This window comes from Melanerpes formicivorus, unplaced genomic scaffold, assembly GCF_026170545.1.
Source record: "Melanerpes formicivorus ecotype bairdi unplaced genomic scaffold, bMelFor1.0.p_v2 SCAF_12, whole genome shotgun sequence".
NCBI classification, from domain to species: Eukaryota; Metazoa; Chordata; class Aves; order Piciformes; family Picidae; genus Melanerpes; species Melanerpes formicivorus.
This window is the reverse complement of record NW_027142364.1, coordinates 15,027,120-15,045,399: the sequence shown is the minus strand read 5'-3', so window position 1 is coordinate 15,045,399 and position 18,280 is coordinate 15,027,120. Positions and strand designations below refer to the sequence as shown.

The 18,280-nt window shown below is 43.4% G+C and overlaps 1 protein-coding gene across 3 annotated transcripts in view; it reads right to left on the bottom strand.

The window, feature by feature from the left end:
* Positions 1-18,280, bottom strand: part of PXYLP1 (2-phosphoxylose phosphatase 1) — an 83,248-nt gene that overhangs the window by 45,958 nt on the left and 19,010 nt on the right. Inside the window, exon 1 of one of the 3 annotated variants that reach the window (XM_068145471.1) lies at positions 17,051-17,144. The exons of 1 other annotated variant lie outside the window; for it this stretch is intronic. The gene's annotated coding sequence lies outside the window, so the exon portion shown is untranslated. Of the gene's footprint in view, positions 1-16,426; positions 16,559-17,050; positions 17,145-18,280 lie in introns of those variants that run through there. One more of the 3 variants, XM_068145472.1, reaches the window with a different exon arrangement.

Sequence of the window (18,280 nt, the reverse complement as noted above, 5' to 3'; positions counted from 1 at the left end):
ACTGCATTTAAAAGCAAGTAAGCACCAAACCGCTGCAGAAGAAACAGAACTCAGCATTACAAGCAGTAAGTTTCTGGCAATGCCCTCCAAGGTGTCCTAGAAAAGCTGTGAATTTTGTTCATCCCCAAGAACAGGTCTTTTGCTCATGACCAGAACAGCCTCAAGTTGCCCCAGGGAAAGTTTAGATTGGATAATCTGAAAAAAATTCTTCACTGAAAGCACTTGCACAGGCTGCCCAGGGAAGTGGTAGAGTCACCATCCCTGGAGGTATATAAAAGATGCATAGGTGTGATGTTGATGGGCATAGTTTAGTGGTGGAGTTGGCAGTGTTGGGTTAATGGTTAGAGCTGATGATCTTAAAAAAGGTCTTTTCCAAACAGATTCTGTGATTCTATAAATGTAGGAATTGATAGACCTACCAAACCACAAACTTACTGTAATTGACTGTCACTGTCTACATTTAGTCTGTGTCTGGGGGTAAACTACAGCAGTTGTCCTATGGCCCAGTGACCCCTCTGCAGTAGATATTGGAAAAGGAGAGAACCCTTATAGGTTGAAATGGAATAAAATGTAATGGAACAGCCAGGCTGATACCCATGTCAATACAGAGTATACAATGTTATACCCAGTCCATCAAATATACTGTGGTTACACTAAACAAAGAAAGAAGCCCACAGAAGAAAGAGGCTCGGGGTCAGGAGGAGCCTGAGCAAGAGCACGAGCCCAAGCAGGAAGCCCTCTTGTCCTCAGCAAGCTTCCCCTTTATGCTGAGCATGATGTTTATGGTCTGGGATACACCTGTAGCCAGCTCAGGTCAGCTGCTCTGGGTGACTCAGAACTGCGAACAGCCTGCAGACCACGCCTGGCCTGATTCTGTTCCAGCAAAACCAGGACAGAGACATATACAGCCAAGCCACTCTGAAGGACAGCTGCTACTAAAGCATCCTGTATCAAAATGCAGATAACTAAAGGCTGTTCCAGAGCCACCTTTTGCAGCATACTCACCTACCCACAGACTTTCTTTCAAACAGGATCCAAAAGTTTCAGCTCATCAAAACACATCAGAATGACTCACAGCATTTAGAGCCCCCTCAGATCTCACCTTATCTCACAAGACGGAGCCAACATGTGCCAGTGTAAGGTGCCAGGCTATTGCACACTGACAAAAGGCCTGTGATTGCAGGCCAGGCCAGGGAGTCAGGACACTATAGCAAAGCCTCTGCTAGGCTCTTGGAAAAATCTGATCAAGCCATACTCTCCACTCCAGGCCATTTCAGTGGAAAATTTTGTAACTCCCTAGCAATACCAGGAGAGTAGAATGGCTGCACAGAGCATGGGCTCAGCACGCAGCTCCCAGAAGACCAGCTGGCATGACTAACCTACTTTTTGTTGAGCAGTGGCTGGGTACTGCTCACATAGAACCTCCCCTCAGCATCTCCTCCTCCTCCTCTGCAAAATATAAAGATGGCATTTTGTGCAGGGTTAACTAAACTATTTGATTATTTTAACTCACACCCCAAAAATAACATGATGTCAGCGCTTTTCAAAGTGCTTGTGTAGTTAGACATGACACAAAACCATCCCTGCCAAACTTCTGGGCAATTGACTGATATGGCTACATCCTTTAAATCAGCCCTATCCATCCAGAATACAAACCTACTAACCAGCATGAAGCGTAAGCACATTATTACACTGACTCACTATGACAGCCTAAATGAATTTACTTGATTAAAATAGCATGTCTACATAAATAATCAATAGTACTCTTCAAAGTCTGACTCAATAAAATCACTCTTTATATCCTATATGGTACATCAAAATGACACTGCCTACTGAAACACTAACAAGCAAAAGTGGTTACCATGAAACAAGCAAAGAGTAACGGTAAGTTTGCCTAAAAGGGAAGGTAGAATTAAGCCTGTACCTTGTTGTAATGTAACAACTCTTCTCCTACAGTACCTAACTATATAACAAAGGCAGATAGAAATATATTTTGTAGCAAGAGCCTGAGGATGGGAAGAAGCAGCCTACAGACAACCTAAGCTGATTTGGAGTAACATTCAGACAGTTTTAGAGTCACAGCAGAACACAAGGACTCACTTACTAGTCTGACATCTGCACACTGCAGAGGAGAGTTTTTAATCATAATTGCTTTTTGATGCATCTTTGATCTTTTATCTACATCTGCAGGCTTATTTTCTGACAAAATCTATTTTGAAGACATCTGAAACAGTGACAGCTTCTGATACAATTATAATGAGGATTTCTGCCCTAAGTTTCATTTTAACTCATGACGCTGCATCAATTATTACCCAGCCATTTGGCAGCACACAACCAGGCAGGGCGTTTTTCATCTACTAAACCCCGCAAGTCCAGCATCCAGACATTCTCAGACAGCTAAAGAACTTCATACTCTTGAAATGAAAACTGTAGGAAACAAGTGTGTCAGCAAGTGGGGAAAGCCAAACCTTTTCTTTGGTGGTTCAAAGGATTTGCTTTTTTTTTTGCTGCAGGAATGTAAAACAGCGGCTGGGATCTTGTGGTTACGACCAAACTGACCAGTGCTACAGCAACCTATGGCAAGCACCAGAAGAGAGAGTAAATGGGAACATTCAGCAGAACTAATTCCCTGGTCAGCACGACCTGCTTAGTTACTCATGCTTGTAATCACCACATTGAGAAAACCCTCACAAAAGCCCTGCAGCTAATGTCAGCAGTTTAAACTGGACACTTGATTCCTGTAGCACTGCAGTTGCATTTTGAATAACATCACGAAGTAACAAACATCTGTGATGCTGTTCATCATAATTTTCCATCTTTCCCATCAGAAAGAAACAAGCATTCCTTTTTTTTTTTATTAAAGCATTTCTGAGAAATAGGTCACATCGCTTGGCAAAAAAAAAAAAGGCATTTCTGAAAAAAAAGGCAAAAACACACACACCAGATCATCATTGAAACAAAGTTAACTTAAACCTGTTCAGTAATGTTACTCATGTCAGTCCACAGGAAACACAGACCCTGACTGTAAGTTCAAACAGGTCAGCGACCTCATAAAAACAGCGTGACGGTCAGGAAAGCAGTGGTAAAAAAAGGCAGCATGCACCACTCCATGTACGTCATGTAGAGAAACAATAGGAAGCAGAACCTATTCAACAAAGCATACCTACATGTTGGTATGATTGAGAGGAGCCTTGCAGAGAAGGACTTGGGGTACTGGTGGATGAACAGCTTAACAAGAGGTGGCAATGTGCACTTGCAACCCAGAAGCCAACTGTACCCTGGGCTGCATCCCCAGAAGCATGGGTAGCAGGTCATGGGAGGAGATTCTGGCTCCACTCTGGTTGAGACCCCATATGCAGTGCTGTACCCAGCTCTGAAGCCCTCAGCACAGGAAGTACAAGGACTTATGGGGGCAGGTCCACAGGAGGCCACAGAAATGATAAAAGGGCTGGAACACCTCTCATATGAAGAAAGGCTGAGAGTTGGGATTGTTCTCTTTGAAGAGAAGGCTCCAAGGAGACCTTACTGCAGCCTTTCAGTACTTAAAGTGGCCTACCAGAAAGACAGACATTTTTATCAGGGCTTGTGACAGAACAAGGGGTGAAGGGTTTAAACTGAAAGAGGGGACATTTAGATGAGATACAAGGATGATTTTTTTTACTTTGTTTTTTACAGTGAGGGTGTGGATACACTGACAAAGGCTGCCCAGAGAGGTAGCAGGTGCCCCATCCCTGAAAACATTCCAGGTCAGGTTGGAGGGGGCTCTGAGAAACCTGCTCTAATGGAAGATGCCCCTGCTGACAGCAGGAGGGATAGACCTTTAAAGGTCTCTTCCAACTCAAATGCTGATTCTGTTCTATGACTCTAAAAGGCTTTTCATGCCCCACATGAGCATGCTAATTGTCTAACACATCTACAAAAAGAATCTGAATGCTAAGAAGCAGACAGAGAAGATGCTCCTTTGGTTGAGATACAGCAGATCTAAGAGTGGGAAGAACAAATAGTAGGAGTCTTCATACAATATCTACTTACTAAGAGCATGAATGACATGACTGTGGTGAAGCCACAGGTTTCTTAACAAATACAACAAACACCTCTCAGAGTGGCCCTACATGTGATGACCATACAGATGTCCACACTTCTTTGCTTACTTTTTTCTGCTGTTCCTGTCAAAAGTAAAGCTTAGGAGCAGAACAAATGACTTCTGACTTCAGAACAGAATGAGAAACTGTGCAGCAGAACTCGAAGCGTGAGCAGCAGACTACTGCACACAACAGTTGAACCACAGAGCATATTTTCAAATTACTTAACATTTTAGCATCCTAAAAAGTAACAACAAAGCTGGTAAATTTAATATATTTTAGTATTTAGACCATTAACATATCTATATTTAAGTCCCTCTTTTCTCCCATTTCAAGTTTCTTCCTTACCAAGTCAGTTCTAAAATCCTCATACCAGCCTGGCTGGTCTTGAGATGTGCAAAAGCTATTGAAAACAGCACAGCAGTATTGCCCAGCCCACCAAAGCAACCAAGAAAAGCTCTCACTTCATTAAAGCAAAGGGATCAAGCAGAGCTTATACTCAAACAATTTTGTCCCTCCTTACAGCACTCATTACATTCACTGTGCAGCAAATTTACTGCTGGATTTAATAACTAAAGGTGAAGAGTTGCTTGGCATTCTGAAGCGATGAAGAGAGCATTAGCCATACAGAAATGTGACCACACCTTGAAGATAATTCCCTGTTCTTGAACTAAAAGGTTCACTTAACTCTGAGATTTCAAATCCCAAGGTATAAAAACAGGTAACACAGTGAACATTTTAAACTTCTCTTTTTCCCAGTCATGTTCCAGCACAACTGTCATGCAGTTTTAGGGTGGAAAATCTGGGAAAGCAGGCTTCAGAGGTTATAACCTCCGATTCAAAGGGCAGCTTCCAGCGTTTCAGTTCTGTCCTACTCAAATCACCATTACAAGCTGTTTTCTTTCTGAGATGATCAGCTATGAGATGCAAGTAGAACAAGCTTTTACATAGTTTAACTTCATGTTTGATTTTTGTCAGTCCAAATCTGGAACAGGCTCCCCACAGAGATGGTTGAATCACCACCCCAGGAGGTGTCTAAAAGATGCAGAGATGTGGTGCTGAAGGACATGATTTAGCACCAGCTAGAGTAAAATAAAGGTTGGACTCTGTGATCTCAAAGGTCTTTTGCAACCCAAATGATTCTGAGATTCTAGAAATCTTTTAGAATATTACTTTTATTTAAACTAGAACCTAAAGTCTATGGATCTCTTAAAAAATGGGCAATGAACAGTAATGCAGAGACATCTGTATTCCTATTTAGGGCATTAGTATTGCAGTTAATGTTAAAGCATTACAACTGCACTATGCATTTCCCAGCACAGGAGCTGGCTTATTTTACAGGCAGAAATCTCCTGTTTTCTGGAATTTCCTTAGACTTGCACCATGAGTTTTCTGATAAAATTGTAAGGCTGTATTTTCTTGAACAAGGATAACATGGGTGGGGAGTAGCAAAGGAAATGTGGGAACTGTTAAAAAGCATGGGGGAAAAAAAAAAAATCATTAAGTGTGTGATTCTTTTATCATTCCCAGATGTCCACAGAATACCGTGTAGGTGTACCAGCTTACCTCCTCTGGGCTTTGACCACTGATCACCTTGTAAGGAAACACTTCTAAAACCTGACAATTCAAACAAGAAATACCATACTTGTGACCTGTACATTTCCCTTTTATTCAGCAACACTTCAAAATCACTCTTTATGAAACCTGCACACCATACATTTTCACCATGCAGTCATTTAAAGGTATCAGTACTGCTGTTATTTCTGCATAATCCATAGTTCCTAAAGCATTAATAATAACAATAATTAAAGAAAAGAAAAAAGAAAAGAAAAAATGTAATTGTCATCAACTAACTTAGAGAAGGAGGAAGCTATTTGGCCAAAATATAATTTACTGCAAACATCTCATTCCTTTGGGATGTAATTGTCCCAGACCGCTCTTTTCCTTCCCCAATCTCTCTGATACTCCTAAAATTATCATTATATGTCAGAGAAGTTCTGAACAGCTGCAATCCAAATATCATTTTGATGTCCTGCACATTCTTCCCTTAAAAATAAATACAGACATTTTACATTTACTCTCCTTTCTCCCTCTTCCCAGAACACTTACCCTTTAGAGACTAATCTTGGAGACAGTGCCCAGGCTCTGGCAGCACCCCATTGGCAGAGGCTTTTTTTTTCCCCCCCTCCTACTAGCTTCACTAGTCTGTTTATAAAGAACATGAAGTGTTCCCACCAGCCAGCACATGGAGATGACGCGCCCCTGCCTGGAGGAATTTGCAAGAGTCTAAATTAGCTCTGACTGTAAACAAAGAGGAAAAAGCAGGATCACATAAAGAAACAATTATGGAACATTTATTACAAACTGTCTGAAGTTTCCTTCATGTTCCACTTTGTGCCAGACTCAGATATCTGTTTAGAACAGTGGACAAAGTGATGGTGAGCACCAAAATTCACGTGTGCCAGTTCATACAGCCTCTGCTTTTTGGTTAGTACTTTTAGTCAAACTTGTTAGTCACTGATGCTCTGCCGTATCACTTCTCTCTGTGAGACTCAGAGCCAGGACAAGAACACTTTTGCTGAATTCTGCTCCACATGCAGGGAAGTATACAGATGAAACCCACTGCAGATACAAGAATCTGAACTACAGGCTTTCAGAGAGATGTCTGTTGACAACACCCAAGTACTAACTTCTCCAGTTAGGATTGTTTTCCCTCCTATAAAGCTCTTAGGTTCTGAATTACAAGCATCATGATGATCTGATTTTCCATCAGCTGTAGAGAAGTAGTCCCCTACTTTCCATAGGTGCCACACAATTCTTCCCTCTGTTGCTGTTTTCCAGAGAAAAACAGGATTACACATTCCTTCATCTATCACTGCAAACCATTCCATCCTTTAATATAGTCCCTTTGTCCCTTTAAACAGAGTCCGTATATCTACATATTTTGAAGTCCCACCTACTCAACTGGTTACTGACACCTCTCCTAGGAGGTTTTGGATTATCTTAATTCTGCATATTTAAAAGATCTGTATATTAATTCTATGCACTAAAATGCTGCATATTTAAATAAACAAAGCACACACAAACAAAAACCACAAAACAACAAACTACATAATCATATATACATGTCCCTATCCAAAGGAGTGTGTGTGTATACATACTATATCCCTATATAACACACAGATTATTTCTCTTTCCTTGGTTACACACCAAGTGTGATATAGGTGAATTGGAAACAAGCCTTAAGCTCTTTTGGTCAGCAAAATGCTTTGCTTGAAGTCTGTATTTATGTGATTGCTTACAAGCACTAAATACAGCGCAAGTTTTAAGTCTGCTGTTTGGATCCAAAACAGGATCCAGGGGATTGTATTCATAGGATGCATCCAGGGAAGGAACGATGACGGGTGCTGTGATGATGCAGGATATATCTGGGTTATCCTGCTGAGCTTGTTTCTGAACCAGCACGCTTCCAAGCAAGCTACCAAAGATAGGAATGAAAAAAAACACTAGAGCAGAATTCAGCTAGGTTTTCCTGCTCCAGTTTATATAGATCAGGTGGTAAGCCCAAATATGCCCTCAACACAGCTCTTGTTACAATCAATTTACACCACTGATGTCAGTTTTCACGTTGCAATGGATGTACAATCAATTTCATAGTATCATAGTATCAGTCAGGGTTGGAAGGGACCACAAGGATCATCTAGTTCCAACCCCCCTGCCATGGGCAGGGACACCCCACACTAGATCAGGCTGGCCAGAGCCTCATCCAGCCTGGTCTTATACACCTCCAGGGACAGGGCCTCAACCACCTCCCTGGACAACCCATTCCAGTGTTTCACCATGAGAGCAAAACATGAGTTTTCATATACCCTGGGGTTTCACACTTATGCCCTTTAGCAGAAACAAAAATCTAGGTTCAATGGGCAATACCTTTTACTATTTCTCATTATGACTATGATAAAGATTTGTTATACTCCTATTACATTAAAGAAAGAGCATAAAGCTTACTGATTCAGTAACATTTAGCATAATATTTGAAAGCTGACTGACAGTGTTCCCCTTCAGTAGCAAGCAAAAAAAATTGGAAAAACACTGGAGTATTTGAAGAAATATTTTTGTTTTCTGCCTGAAAATACATCTGAATATAAAACTTCCCAATTTCTAGGTCACACAAGCCAGTTTGGCCACTGCTTTGAGGACAGGATTTATACAGAAATGTATTTGCTGCAGACTGATGCTCTCCTGTAGATAAAAAGATTTTAGAATGTGCCCTTGCACCTCATCAAGAATAAAAGGCACCATTAAAGTTCTACTACCAAAAGCATTAAAATGAAGCACATACTCCTGCCACCTGCATTTTTGTAGCATTTCAAAGAATCAGTGTTCCTTTCCCAGACCCTCTCCTTTCCCTCGCTGCAGCCTATCAGGACTATTCATTTCACACTACAGACCTGACACAGACTTGCCCAATTGAATCAAAAAACTAAAAATGTCCCCACCTCTAAGGAACCTACACATTTCAGATCACCTAAATGAAGGCTGAGAAAGACCACTTCACTCAACAGAAACAAACCCACAGGTCATCTACTACCACAGGGTCTCTCGGTGTGCAGCAGATACTCCAAAGGTGGATGTGGGTTTGGATTTGAAGCTGCATTTCAAACAGAACACGACATAGCAGGGAGCGCTTCCTTACAAACCACAGAGAAGCCTCACTGTTAAGACTACCAATTAAATCCAGTCTGGAATTAAAAACATCAAATTACAAAGCTTTAAACAGCCTTTAAGTAACTTTGGATCACAAAACATTCTCCTTTTTAGAGAAGTCAGACTTCATGGCATACCCAAATCATAAGCACTGAGATTACCACAGTTCCTTTACTAATTTAATTCCTCTTCTCTCATTTTCATATTCATTTTAGGAATGTTTCCTTGCTTTGGGCTTTGGTTTTCCAGCTGTCATGAATTTATAGGTCTCACTTGGATTATTTGAACAGTAAATATATAAAACCATAAAACATTTCAAGGAGCAGGTGTCCTTCACTTTGGTTTCTTTTAGTCAATTTAAACCCTTTGTTCAAAAGTTCCTTCCATTCAGGCAAACTTCTCCACAAATGCTTTATCTGGTCTTGATTAACTCTTTTTGTTTGGAAATAAGATCACTGTCCTACAGCTGTGTAAGTTACTTTGTAGAAACACAAAAAAGCCCAAGTCACTAGCAGCCCCCCAGCACTAACAACCCAGTCCAGCACAACATTTGGGAGGCCCTGTAGAAACAATACTTTAGTATCTATAAAAATCTGCCACAAGCCCCACTTTATGTCATCCACTTCAGCAATGTCACTGCATTTCTACTCCTTTTTCTATGCAATGGTAGATCATACGCCTCTCTGAACTGCAGGGAAAGTGAAAACAAAAACATAGGAAGTGCTCTTACTTCCTTAAAGGAAACTGAGCAACTCTCTTTTAACATTATTATGAAGCTTGACAGAAGCCTTATGATTTTGGTGGCTCCAGGCCAGAACTAAATCTTAACTGGCAGCAAAAACATTCCAGAAGATAGAGATTAATTAAATAATTCTTTTCAAAAGCACCAGAATGTAATTATTTTAAACTTACACTTTTAAAATGAGAATACCATATGCTCGTAATTGTACGAGCATAGATCCTAATCACAGACAGATCACAGCCAGTGGCTGATCAGATAACATCACAGCTCCAGAGAGCACACAAAGGCAAAGCAGTTAATGTGCCTGAATTGTTACGCTTTTTAGCTAAGCTTTTAGTTTTGACAGTTTTAATTGTCTGAACAATTTGCTCTCCTGCTATAACTCTCCCCTCTGCAACCACTGCCCTTGCAGACCTTTGGACATACCTCTGAACATGAACACACCTGCCTCTGTTCCAGTGCCAGGGGTTGTATCCAGCTGCAAATACTTTCTTCCAGCACTAACTCTGAAAGCAAACATTGCAGGGATGTGCTCAAAGCTAGTTCTGATCAACCAGTGAGGTCAAGTTGTATAGACAGGTCAGTGAAGAAAGCTCAGAAATGTAGGAAAATGTTTACTGTCCCACACCAGGTCTGATTTATCTTGCACAACCTTTGAGATAATGCCAGTATGAAAGGCAGTATTTCCTCTGCATGTCTGCCCAGCCACTCAAGTTAGATGGATTTGAGAATAGGATCTGAGATACCTAATCTCTCCTTATGCTTTTAATTCCAGATGATCTTATACTGGATCAGTTTATAACCTGCCTGCACATGCATCTGTTCTAATGCTGAAAAGTCACACACCCACAACTCTCAGTTAATTCACACAGTTAAGGTTGATTTGCTTGCAGCATTTGTATGGAATGGATTTAGGGAGATTCTAGTTAAGTCGTAAGAGCTCACTGACTTAATTACTCCAAGCTCCTTAGCCTACTCGCCATCCTAGCTTGTATCCCCTCTTTAGTTGGTGTGTTATCCCTCACCCTCTGGAAAACTGCTAGAATCTGAATCCAGTAAGGATCCACCCACAACTCTGCCAGTAATCATTAGCCATGCCTTCAGCTTATCTTAAAACACAGCATTTTAGATCTGGTAGCATTTTACACCTGGTGATTTGACCCTGAGAGCTTTCCATGAAGCACACCAAATTTTACTATATTATCTAAATTACACATGTGAAAAACACCAGTACAACAACCTGACGTTCAATGTGAAAGGATGGGCATTTATTTCATTACCAATTACATTTTCACTCTGTCCTTGTGCTCAAGCTGTGTTTTGGCCCACATCCCAAAATATTTTTTCTTCTGACTATACCCCTGCTATGAGATCTGTCTCATCCTATCCTGGTAGTCCACCATGGTGGACAACAAGTTCACCATGAGCCAGCAATGTGCCCTTGTGGCCAAGGCAGCAAACAGTATCCCTTGGGTGCATTAAGAAGAGTGGGGCCACCAGGTTGAGGGAGGTGGTTCTCCCCCTCTAACTCTGCCCTAGTGAGGCGACATCTGGAATATTGTGTCCAGTTCTGGGCTCCCCAGTTCAAGAGAGACAGGGAACTACTGGAAAGAGTCCACCAGGCTACAAAGATAATGAGGGGACTGGAGAATTTCTCTGATGAGGAAAGGCTGAGGGACCTGGGACTGTTTAGCCTGGAGAAGACCGAGAGGGGATCTTGTCAATAGTTATCAATATCTAAAGCGCTGGAAGCAAGAAGATGGGGCCAGACTCTTTTCAGTGGTGCCCAGTTTCAGGATAAGGGACCACAGGCACAACTGAGACAGGAAGTTCCATCTCAACATGAGGAAAAACTTCCTTTTTGTGAGGACACTGGAGTCCTGGACCAGGCCCAGAGACATGCAGTCTCCTCTGCAGAGATTCCAAACCCACCTGGACACTGTGATCCAGTGCAACCTGCCTTTGGTGACCCTGCTTGAGGATATCCAGAGATGCCAGGAATATGAACAAAGCATAAAAACCATGGGAAATTGCAAAATGCAGCATCGGCATTGCTCTGTCCTTTTAAAGTAATCATTAATAACAGAGTAGTCATAGAGCCTCCCTATCACCAGAGACTATTAGCATCAGCAAAACATAGCACTGTATCTTCCACTACTTAAGGAACTGTAGAATTTATCATAGCATACACTGAGACCAAGTAATGGTGCTTATTTTTCATTTTCACAAGAGAAGCCATGAATCCTGTGACAGCCTTCTGGGGGAAAACAACTTCATTCTTGGTACACCAAAAAGTTTAAGGTGGCTCTAGATAGAAATTCCGGATGAAACAGGTGGAAAACAGCCACTGACTAATATTGCCAACCAGCATTTCTGAACAATGCCTTTACCATGTGGCACAAACAAATAAGCCAAACTATTTCAGCTTCTAAAAATCAGTTCAGAATAGGCCAGCTATCTAGCTTTTCAGTGCCCAGTTTACCTCTATAACCAATACAAAATAGCCTGTCAATCTTGCTCTGAATGCTTTGCCCGCAGTCAGAACCACTTAGTGCAGAATCACCTTTGCTGCCCTCTTAGCAAATGCTCCTATTATCGTCTTGCACAATGAAAAAACTGCTCTTTTTTGTTGCTTAGGATGAGCCATCGCATTGATGATTCAGGGATTATGTGAACAGTAGAAAGGGCATTATCTGATATTTTTTAAAAGAATCATAAACACGGATTCTCACAGGACACCTTCCCACTCTTTATTTCTTCACCCAGCAATAAAATGTCTCAGCCAATTGTAATCAGACACTGCCTAATACTTTCAAACAAACCAGAAGATTAATTTTCAATTCTAACCTAAACCTGATGCCGGAGCTCGTGGTCGCAGCTCACGTGCTCCTGCATAGAGATGAGTCAAGACCTGTGTATCCCCCCCTGCAATCTTTAGACAATAAAATATCAAAACCTTTCTGCTTTAAGTAGTTTGCAAAACTTTGCTTAAGGGTCTATTTGGGTTTCCCCGAGCCTGATTTTAGCAGAACATGAAGCATTCATGGTTTGTATAATGTAGACTACCAGAGAGTCCAAAGGAGAGCTGCAAGTACGACTGGGGGACTTAAACATCTTTCCTACAAAGAGAGGCTGAGAACTGGGACTGTTCAGTCTTGAGAAAAGAAAGCTGAAGGGAATCTTATTAATGTCTATAATATCTGAGGGGTGGGCATAAAGATGAAGGCACCAGTCTCTTTTCAGTGGTGCCCAGCAATAAGGCAAGGAACAACAGACACAATCCGGAACAGAGGAGGTGCCACCTCAAGATGAGGAGAAACTTCTTTACAGTGAAGGTGACAGAGCACTGGAACTGAATGCCCAGAGAGGTTGTGGATTAGCCATCCTTCTCTAGAGACTTTCAAAATCTTCCTGGATGCATTCCTGTGTGACCTGCCCTAGGTGATTCCACTTTGGCAAAGGCGGGTGGACTGGATGATCCTTAGAGATTCCTTCCAACCCCCAACATTCCATTATTCTGTGAATCATAGAATCATTTAGGTTGGAAAAGATCACTGAGTTCAACCACTAATATAACACCACCAAGTCTACTGCTAAATTATGTCCATCAACACCACATCTACACATATTTGAAATTCTCCAGGAATGATGATTCAACTGCTTCCTTGAAGAGGCTGTTCCAGGGCTTGAAAACCCTTTCACTGAGGAAATTTTTCCTTATGTCCAACCTAAACCTCTGTTGGTTCAACGTGAGGCCATTTCCTCTCATCCTGTTACTTGGGAGAACAGACCAAGACCCACCTCGCTACAACCTTTGTAAGAGAACACCTATATCTCATAAATAATACTGCAACACAACATTTATAGTATCACTCTGGAAAGCTGCTATATAAGACCTAAGCAATCATCATCCTACATGTAGCTCTATGATCAACTGTTTCCATTTCTGTGTAAATTATTCCATATATTGGCCTGCATTCATTATGGAAGCATTCTAGAAAGCATTCCAAAGGGGGGGGGGGGGGAAGAGAAGTACTTTAAAGCAGAATCTTTTTTTATCAGCACTGCAATATCTTAGTACAACTCTAGTAGAAGTACCACAACACTGCAACCCAACTGGGCATGAAATCTATATTTGGAGTCTCCTCTCAGGCAGTGGGAATTTCTTCCCTTTTTGGTACAAAATTTGAGATTTCATCATTATATGTTGTTTATCACCCAAGTCACAGTATTTTTAAACACAACCTTCTACATGTGAGCCAATGCAGAGCTTGTTTACCGCCTCCCTCTCCCAGGGAGTCCAGATTCACAGCTATGTTCAAATGCATCCTAAATGCAAGATAATGCTTGAATAGTTTGGACCCAAACCACATTCTTGCCCAACAAATGGACCATGAGGTTTTTTAAAACAAATCTTTCTCACCTCTAATGCTGCTGTCTTGCAGCACTTGTGTGTGTTAGTCTAGTGTGTGCCAGGACAGCTGAGCTGCCATACTGTCTTTCAGACATCTTACCAGTAACCGTCCTCTGTATCAACCAGTTAACTCTCCAAACATTCCTGTGTTACCTAGAACAAACTCCATTGTCTTTAACCCTCTCACACTTCCCTCACCAAATGATTCCTTTAACACTTAAAACAATCACTCTGCATGTGTGTGCATCCAATACTCCTTGAGAGATCACCTTCATCATTTCAGTAGAGACAGACTTGAGACTCCACCCACGTGAACAATTAAGGTTCCACCACCTCCTCTGTAGCATCCATCATAAACCATAAACCTAATCACATCTGAATCTTAAACCATATGTTAGTAGGTGGCTTAACATTTAATTCCTACACTCATTTGATATATGTTTGTGAGCAAAACACATCTCATGATGATTTTTTTTGCATATTAATTGCCCTTTTTTTATTTATTAGTTAAAAAAGAACGAAAAAGCCTTGGAAAGAGGTCTTTACCACGTGACCTACGCAACTAGAACTGACCATTAACCCACACAAAAGCCAGACTAAGGACCAGATCATTCAGCTTTTGGGCAATCATATGGAGATACAGTGATGATATAAGCCTTTATTTATATTGTTATTAAAAAAAAAGGTAATATGCAGCTTCAGCAGAAAAAAAAAATCCATTAAAAATTCAACCAAAATCTAGTTTCAAAGGCTTCCTATGAGGTTAGGAAAATGAACAAAGACCTACATACGAAACCTCCCAGGACAGTTCAGTCTGCAGAAGAGAAGGCTCCGAGGTGACCTCATTGTGGCCTTCCAGTATCTGAAGGGGGCCTACAGGAAGACTGGGGAAGGACTTCTCAGGATCTCAGGTAGTGACAGGACTAGGGGGAATGGAATGAAGCTGGAGGTGGGGAGATTCAAGCTAGATGTGAAGAGGAGGTTCTTCACCATGAGAGTGGTGAAACCCTGGAATGGGTTGTCCAGGGAGGTGGTCAAGGCCCCATCTCTGGAGGTGTTTAAGAGCAGGCTGGATGAGGCTCTGGCCAGCCTGATCTAGTGTGGGGTGTCCCTGCCCACGGCAGGGGGGTTGGAACTAGATGATCCTTGTGGTCCCTTCCAACCCTGAATGATACTATGATACCCGAGGTTTCTTTCAGGGGAGACAGGAAGATAAGTCTCTAAAGGGATACACCCCATTGTAAAACCACTGGAGGAAGCAAACGTCATGGGGGACAGTAGGCTTGCACACCCTTGAAGCACTGCTTTTTGCATGTGCCCATTCTGAGACACACACTTACTAAACTAAAAAAAAGCCCATAAAACAATGAAAGCTGATAGAAAAAAAGCGAGTTCACAACTAGCAAACTGAAACAACACAACTAAATGCCTGAAGCCTTAATCTACCTCTGTTCAGGTACACTCATATGCAGGTTTAGTTACACCACCGTGGGTTTATAGCCCTGTTGTTGTCAGCCCTTTGCACCAGACTCTGCCATTCCTCAATAGTTCCTTTCTCTGCAGAACAGGGAGCTCATTTAGTGTGTATTGAATCTTACACAAATTAATTTTTCAGCACTACTACAGGAAATATTTAAGCGACTACAATGAAAAGCCATTAGAGAGAGGAGCATATGTGTTTTAACCAAGTGCGCTACTTTTAGTTACCTTTTTGAGAAGATTAAAATTAAGCAGCTTTTGCTTTTCATCCCACTCACATCCTCCCACTATAAATTCTGTCTGAGCTAATCCTCCTTCTACAGACGTCAAAACAGGGCATAAGTATTACAGCTACTTACTGCCAAAATGTGTTGGTTTAATATCCCATTACTATTGTAATACTGGCACAATAACTTATTATATGTGACAGCTTTTGCAGTTAGTCAAGGATAGAGCCTCTTATTCTGTAGTGTTTTCATCCACATGAAATTGTATTCGTAAAAGTGAACATGCAAGGTCTGAACTAAATGCTCAGCTCACACTATAATGCCAGACAAAATAAAAGTCTTCTAAGGTCATCACACGCTGTTCCCATCCTGTCATTTCCATTGTCCTGGCCTTTATGTGAACTGATCTGTCCACAAATTCAGGTTACCGTATTTACCAACACATTGTTTAACCTCTTACTTCCAAACATTTCAAAACAGACTTTCACTGATATTTCCATTTATTTCTGTGCAAACATTCTGCAAGAAGGCCAGGAGGGTCTGTTGGTCAGAACACACTTCTGATGAAAACTCCACGCTTCTCAAAAGGTTCACAATTATTCTTCAGACAGCTGCAGCACAGAAATACACTAAGAAGTCTGTTCAAGGCCCTAAAATTATTTAAGCACAGACAATGAAAGGGACGTCCCTCAGATACACTAAAGACAACAAGCACCCAAAAAAAATAAAAACAAAAAGAGTTCAAGTAAGTTGCTCCACTCCAGCCACACTGTACCAGCCAACAATAGAAGTCCAAGCGTCAGCCACCGGAGAAGCGCAGCAGCTCCGCCACAGCACGGTGTGATCCGCCAGCCAAGGCTGGTCAACACGAAGTCGCCCACCGCAGGGACGCCGAGGAGCCCGCTCTGAGCTCTGCCCTGGCAGGGAGGGTTGCACGCACGGTCTGAACCCGCCGAGCCAGCCGGACCGCTCGCACACACCGGATCATGCCCCAACACCCAGACCCGGGTGTCTGTCTGCGCGGACGGTCCCGGAGGCAAAGTTAGACCCGCCGCGGCTCCACGGAGGCGGCCGGCCTGGCTGCGGAGGCGACCCGCGGCCGGGCCGGTTCAGTCGCTCCTGCCCCAGCACTCCCCGCTGCACGGGACAGGCGGGAGCACAGCGGACCCTACCCGGCCTTGAGAGCCAGGCGCGCCGCCGCACGGGTAATGCCCGGTCCGCACACCCTTTCTCTCCCCAGGCGTCGGCTGTTATCGCCCGCCGGAGACGCGGGGGAGGGAAGGACCGCGGACACAGCCGGGTCGTAGCGGGGCAGCAGCCCGAGCGCTCACCGGCAGAGCACCGTCCCACCTGCCCAACCTGGAACACACTCACTCCTGTCCGCCTCGCCTCCCTTTACCTGCCCTGCCGCGCTCAGCGCGTCCTCCAGTGCCGAAACCGGAGCTTGAGCCGGGCTTGAAGCCGCTGCCCGCCGCCACGCCACGGCTGGGGCTCGGCAGCCCGCCCAGCGCCGGCTCCTGCCAGCACCGCCCCCGCCCCCGCCCCCGCCCGCCGCGCCGCCCCCGAGCGCCCCCTGCCGCTGCCTCCGCCCCGGAGCAGGGGGGCCCGGCCCGCTTCTCCGTGACGCTCCGCGAGACGGGGCGGGGTTGCCCCGGCCCAGCCCGGCCAAGACGGCTGCTGTCCGGCTGCGGGTCTGGGAAAGGGGCGCCCTCGTAGCCAGGAGTGGAGTTTCCGCTGCCACCCGTCGAGGGCCCGGGCCGTTCCAGCCCTCTGGAGACGGCTTCTTGAGTGACCACAGTTGCGGGAGAGCAGCGAGAGGATCCGGGGCAGCAGGAGGGCATCCAGTACGAGCTCCCGCCGTCCGACCCTTGCTTTTAACGTCCTGCAACCGTCAGTGGGACCAGTGCTAACATGTTCATCACCTATGACAGTGAGATCGAGTGCACCCTCGGCAAGTTTGCAGAGGACACTGAGTGGTGCAGTCAGCAAGACAATGTATGATGGCTTTCAACTAAAAGAGGGGAGAATGAGACTAGAAAGAAGGAAGACATTTTTCACACTGAGCATAGTGAAACACTGCCCCGGCTTGCCCAGAGAGGTGGTAGATGCCCCATCCCTGGAAACATTCCAGGTCAGGCTGGATAGGGCTCTGAGCAACCTACTGTAGTTGCAGATGTCGCTGCTGACTGCAGGGGCGTTGGGCTAGAAGATATGTAAAGGTCCCTTTCAAACTAAAACTTTCTGTGATTCCAGAGTTTAAGTAGCTGGATGTCAGTACCCTGGAGATAAAGCACAAACATCTACTGTAGCTAAGCAAAATGGTCACTGCTAATGACTCTGCTCACAAATTCTCCTCAGTTTACCAGGAGCTACAGCTGGAAGTTGTCATGCTCCAAATTTCAGTTTCAAGACCTTGTCAATGGAGAATTTAATTAATTTCAATAAAAAGATAAACCTATTTCATTGTCTATCTGATGCAAATTAGGCCATTTCATGACTTGTGATGCCTTTGCCAGGATTTGTTGCCAACAAAGCAGCTCCCAACTACCAGCTGTTCCCCTCATTGGGGCTCAACCTGCTCTACCAGCAGGAGAACTTGTTTAATCCTACAACCTGATCATCTTTCAAA